This window comes from Triticum aestivum, chromosome 1A (genome assembly GCF_018294505.1).
Source record: "Triticum aestivum cultivar Chinese Spring chromosome 1A, IWGSC CS RefSeq v2.1, whole genome shotgun sequence".
NCBI classification, from domain to species: Eukaryota; Viridiplantae; Streptophyta; class Magnoliopsida; order Poales; family Poaceae; genus Triticum; species Triticum aestivum.
The window spans coordinates 220,935,006-220,941,136 of NC_057794.1; the positions used below are offsets into that span (position 1 = coordinate 220,935,006).

The window sequence follows — 6,131 nt, forward strand, 5'->3', positions numbered from 1 at the left end:
CTCCATTCCGCACAATCCCTAGATCTCGGCGGAGTCACAACATAAACCAAGTAAACAACATGTAAGAAATCCAAAATAAACCAAGTCTACTTTGTTTCTTCACTAAAAAATTGTGTTTTTTGTGTGATATTCTGAATATATCGAATAAGTATAAAAGGATTTATCTGGATGATCCATGTTTAATTAATATATATCCATTTTTTACTTTATACATATGTTTTTTCATACAACAGTTTTTTCGAGACATTTTATTCCTTACAGCAAAGGTTCCCGATCCAAGACCCCAAGAAGCCCAAGCCCACTCGCATTATGGGCCAACCAGCACCCACCAACTCGTTCCCGTCCTCACTCTCTCCACTCACACACACAATCCAGATCACGATGGAGTGACACACACTCCCTCCGCTCTCGCCCTCACAGCCGCTCAACCAACGGCCTCGTCTCCCACCATTGCTGCCTCTCCCTCTCACACCTCGCCGGCACCTCTCCCTCCATCGCGTCACTGGCGCCTCTCCCTCTCGTGATGCCATTGCCTCTCCGTTGGCCCCGTCGCTATCGCCCCTGATGTGTTGCGGTGCCATGAACCGGCCTCACAGGCATGGCCAAGGTGACGACAGCTCCTCGATGCCGCCGCCCTCTACAAGGAGCGATGACATCTCCAAGCTCTGCGGCACGGCATGCGCCGAGCGACGCGCCGTGGGGCACCGCCACCTCAGCCACTAGCATGGCCGACCACCCATCCACGTGCCCACCGCTGCCGTCGGCTGGCCACATGACATCGCTCTCGTCCAGCTCGAAGCACGCGCCATCATCGCCCGCCTTCGACTCCTCCAGCAGGTCAAGAAACCGGAACACCCCCCGCGCTTGGCGACCTTGGCATCTCCATTGACCGTCTCAGCAAGCGCTACCTCGCCCAGCTCTTGCATAGACGATGGTAAGCCCCTCCTTTGCTCTCTTGGCCTTCTTGCTTGCTTGCGAACCCCTCCTCTGAATTTGTTGGTTGCCTGCTTTCTTTCTTCAGCAAGCCAAGAAACAGTGAGTGCTGGCAGTAGTACTCTGAATCCATCAATGCAACTGAATCTAAACATGTGAATCAAGCTATGGCAGGTATCTATGCATGCTTAATTCACTCAATTTTTTGTGCAGTAGGAGTAGTTGCTAGAAATTTATTGAATTTTGCTTTCAGTAGATGCACTGAATTTCAAAGAAAGGGTACTCTAGGAGTACATGGAGTTGATGCACTAGATTTAGTTTGCAGTAGATGCATTGGAAATTACTGAATTTTGTTTGTAGTAGGAGTAGTTGCCATTCTAAACTACTAGATGTACTTGTAGAAGCACTTTGCTGGTGCACCATGCATATAAATTCAGCAAAGTGTCCTCTGAATTTATATGCACCTATCACTTCTGTTCATGTCCTCATCTGTTCATGGCCCAGGAGTAAGAGAAAAGGAACAAACATAAATAAGCTACTTCAATATTATGGTACACAAGGAGTAAGTTTGAGCTAAGTTTTCTCATGCATTTCCTAGTAAGTATAAAAAAAGATTTATTTGTATGATCCATGTTTAATGAATATATATCCTTTTTACTTTAATATATATGTTTTTTGTACAACAAACATTGCCGATCCAAGGTCCCAAGAAGCCCAAGCCCACTCTCGCATTCAGTCATTGCCCTCATGGGCCAACCAGCACCCACTAACTCCACGTGATTCTGCTCGGCCATGTCACTCAACATGAACATCTCCTCGAGTAAGTAGCAACACCCCCATGGTCGTCTAAATTTTCATATTATTTTTGTGTGTGTGCTGATGTTGCCTTCTCTTTTCCATTGCTGATGAGCTACCCAAGAATTGATTTGATCTCCATGCACGACTCTGTAGCTCTGACTACCATCCACCACGGGTACGGATCATGTGATGTGGGGTGTAGACATGCTGATTGGAGAAGCCAATTTTGCCATGGTCATTGTCGGTGTCAAAACCGGCAGATCTCGGGTAGGGGTCCCGAACTGTGTATCTGAGGATCGATAGTAACAAGGGATGATTGGGACACGATGTTTACCCAGGTTCGGGCCCTCTTAAAGGAGTTAAAACCCTATGTCCTGCTTGATTGTATTCAGTGAGTATAGGGGTTACAAGAGTTGATATACCTCCAGATCGTAATGGATAAACCCTAACTGTCTAGCCTATGAGAATTCTGATGATCTGTACAAACTAAATCCTCTGGTTTATATACACACCGAAGGGCCTAGGGTTGTCTGGAGTCGGTTTGTGGGGGAAGGAAATAACATATCCGGACAACAATCTTGCCGTTCACGCATATAGGAGTCCTACCCAGACACGGGGAAAGTCTTCTGCTTGTATCTTTACGGCCCATTAGTCTGGCCCATATCAAATAGCCCGGACACCCGAGGACCCCCTAATCCAGGACTCCCTCAGTAGCCCCTGAACTTGCCTTCAATTGACGATGTAGTATCCGGCTTATGTCTTCGGCTTTTGCAAGGCAGGTTCTTCATTATACCTCGGACGGATAATAGTCCGGCCCCGACTTTCATGTTCTGCCTTTATGACTCGTTCCATATCGTCGCCTCGCTTTCCACGTGTTGGGCGAATGTGAACGGTCCATAATAATTTTTACAAATAAAACCCATGACCACACCGGGACGCCGCCTATATAAAGAGGTTAGATCCCCAAGTGCCATCCACATCGTGCAAAGAACATCAGGAATAGCCACGGAAAACTTCAAAACATGGCCAGCGCTCCCAGCTCTTCTTCGCACCCTCATGGCCCTCAAGAGGGTGATTGGCGGAGCTGCTCAGTGTCCCATGTTCAGCTGAACTGACTTCAGACGCAGGGATATCTCCCTCTCGCAGATCTAGTCCCTGTGCGAGCGGGATTGGCCTTGATCGGCAATGATGCGCTAGCAGAAAATTTCCCCATCCCCAACAAGGAGGAGAGGGTGTGCTTCGTTTCGTTTCTGTTGCAGGGCTTAGGATTTCCAATCCATCCCTTTCTCAGGGGCCTGTTGGAGTTCTACAGAATCCAGCTGCAAAACCTCACCCCAGGTTCGATTCTACACATCTCGGGCTTTGTCGCTCTCTGCGAACTGTTCCTGGGCTGCGAGGCCCATTTCGAACTATGGACAAAGTTCTTTTGCCTCATCCCTCACCATCGAGGGGGTTCCATATTTGAAGTGGGCGGCGCCGAAGTATGGCACATAGCCGGATCAGGCTACCCTATTGGAACTTCCAAGGAAGTATCCCAAGAATGGTCTTCGGAATGGTTTTATAATGAGGACTTCCCCCTTATGGACCCAGTTTGGCGTGGCCACCCCGAATTCTCCAGTGCTCCTTTGAAGAAATGCCTCAATTGGCACCCCTGGAATCCCAAGGAGGAAGACAGTGCTGAAGTAAAGAGGTTGGTCAGCAAGGTCAGATTACTAGCTCATTCTGAGCTCTCGATAATCGAAGTCATGGCCATCACAATAAAACAATGTATTCAGCCCCTTCAGTCCATAGTAACTCCTTTGTGGTATTATAACGGAGAAGATGACGCATCTCGTTACAGAGACGCAAGGGCCTAGATACCCCAGCCGAACTAGCCATAATCCTGTCTGATCTGTATAAGGGGGAGAAAGAATACTTCCTTCGCTTAAACTGTCGAGAAGGCTTTTCCATGTACAACCCCATTGAATGGGTAAGTTTTTGATTATCAGCATTGTTCCACCTTGTTATCGAGGTATGCTAATCAAATTGTTCTTATTGTCTTAAAACAGTCATGGAGGAAGGAGGTTGAGAACATTCATTGTTCCTCCCCATAGCTAGAGGATCATGCTCGCAATGAAGACCTCAGCTTCCTCCAGGATCTGGATATATACATAGACTTCGATGATGGAGTATTTTATCAGGCGAGCCTCGACGGCTCGGAGGTGGCAATTACGGCCGACTACCCGCGCCTTTACCCCTTCTCCATTGTAAGTATTCGGGAAACTTCCTCAAAAAGGAGCCCATGTTTACATCCTACCCCTCACACTAAAATGTGTTTTATAGGATCGGTGCTCCGCAAGCCGTACTCCATCGAGAGCGGCTTCTACACAGGGTGATCGTTCAAAACGAAAGGAAACCGGAAGCGCAGACGAGCCCCCTCCTCCTTCAAATAGGTATGTCCTTTTATATTTGCCTAAGCATGAGGTCAAATTGTAAAAGTTTTCCTCTACCTTTATGTTAGGAGGAGCACACGACAAACCGTGGGAAAACATCCCGCCGGCCGTGTATCGGCTAATCCGGCCCCGGGCTCATGAATCAGGACGAGAGTTGATACAGTACCAGATCCACCCCCTCATGAGGATTCAGATGACGTATCTGTCACGAATTAGGAGGTGGAGAGCATGATGAATCATCACCGACTAAAAGAGGCCATGCACGCTCTAGTTTTTACTAAACAGGAATCCACCGCCCTCAGCTCCGTAGATGCATATATCGGGGCAACTCGGGACGGACTTGCCAGAGTTACATAGCTATTATCAAAGGATATACAAGTAATAGCTTGTGCAAATTTAATAGATATATGCCAGTAGCCCCTGAGACTTGAAGCGGTTAGACCAACCGATTTAAGGATTGTTATGACCTACAGGTTCTTAGGGAGAAGAATAATGCGCTATCCCAGGAGCTGAAAACAAGCCATGGAGTTGGTGGAGATGAAGAAAGCCACAATGACCACCGATCAAAAGAACAAGCTCTAGGAGGAAAAAGATAAGCAAGCCAAAGAGATGAAGAGCTTAAAGGCTCAGTAATCGGCCGCGTAGAAAGAAAACGAGAAGTTAAAAGGCGGCATATTCGGTATGACCCGTTGAACCATCCAAAGGATTTATAGTATCCCATAGTTCGGATTGTCACAACATTGTTGTTGCAGGTCTGTTAACCGGTCAGCCTGAAGAGGAAGTATCCGGATTTCTAGGCGACGTCCTTAAGGAACTGTCCATGGTGCATGAACGAGCCCGGAAATCTATGAGAAGCATGGCGAGGGCTTTATGGTCATCCGATGCCCCTCCAGAAAGTATAGAGGGGTTGGCAAACCTGTTCAAAGGTGCCTGGCATTGTTTCAAGCTATGGAAGGCGTCCACATGCCGTGAAGGTGCATGAGAGGTGTGGGCGATGGTGAAAACGCGCTACACCGGACTCGATCCGAACCATATGGCCCGGGTTGGCCTTAGGGACCCGAGGGAAAAGACATTCCCGTGAACTTGGTATATGATCAAGTGGTGATAGCTGCAAAGTACTCACAAGAAGACTGTAGTTTAGACAGTCTTATATATGGCATAGATAAAGAGTAGGCGTTCGATTCTATGTATCAACGTACCTTTATCATCGAACTTATCTCCAACCGAACATGTCAAAATTTGTCATTGCAGGCCTTCAGCTTCAACTTCCAAGCCAGAAAGGTGGAGTGTTTCTGGATACCATGTTCGAATGTAAGAAACATTCATTATGTCTGGTAACCAGGCAACCCGACCGTCTTGCTCAAACAGACAAAATTTAGTTTGGGGAGTTATGTTATATTACTTATCTAACGTAAGAAACATCTTCCAAGGAAAATAGTTTCGTTGAGAGTTCCTTTCCTTGGGTTGGCATGCTTAATTACGCGTGCCTAGGCTTTGATCCGAATTACGGGGAGCCTATCCCGTATTTTTTAGAAGAGTTACATAAACGTAAACAATACGTCGTTGCTTGCCAACCAATTATTCTTTTAAGAGCGCTAGCTTTCAGCTTCACCTGTCTGAGGTACAGGTCCAGATTACCCGGTTGTAACACTCGCAGAGGTGCTCCCTTTACACCCTAGCCGAACAATCGAGAATATAGGGTATAAACGCAGGAGCGAGGCAACCCAGTGATATGTCCCCAACGTATCTATAATTTTTGATTGCTCCATGCTATATTATCTACTGTTTTGGACATTATTGGGCTTTATTATCCACTTTTATATTATTTTTGGGACTAACCTACTAACTTGAGGCCCAGCCTAGAGTTGCTGTTTTTGCCTATTTTTGGGTTTTCGAAGAAAAGGAATATCAAACGGAGTCCAAACGGAATGAAACCTTCGGGACGCGATTTTCTCACCGAACATGATC

General features: G+C 46.9%; 1 long non-coding RNA gene across 4 annotated transcripts; it reads left to right on the plus strand.

The window, feature by feature from the left end:
* The first annotated feature begins 380 nt into the window (after window positions 1-380).
* Window positions 381-5,930, plus strand: LOC123043555 (uncharacterized). Of its 4 annotated transcripts, none has more exons than XR_006419329.1 (7): window positions 381-934; window positions 1,022-1,107; window positions 1,438-3,700; window positions 3,780-3,977; window positions 4,054-4,163; window positions 4,232-4,842; window positions 4,916-5,930. It is a non-coding gene; the product is annotated as an uncharacterized lncRNA (long non-coding RNA). The 4 variants fall into 4 exon arrangements; XR_006419333.1 differs by having other exon boundaries at window positions 4,232-4,541; window positions 4,637-5,930; XR_006419328.1 differs by having other exon boundaries at window positions 1,438-1,753; window positions 1,853-3,700; window positions 4,232-5,930.
* The last annotated feature ends 201 nt before the right edge of the window (window positions 5,931-6,131 follow it).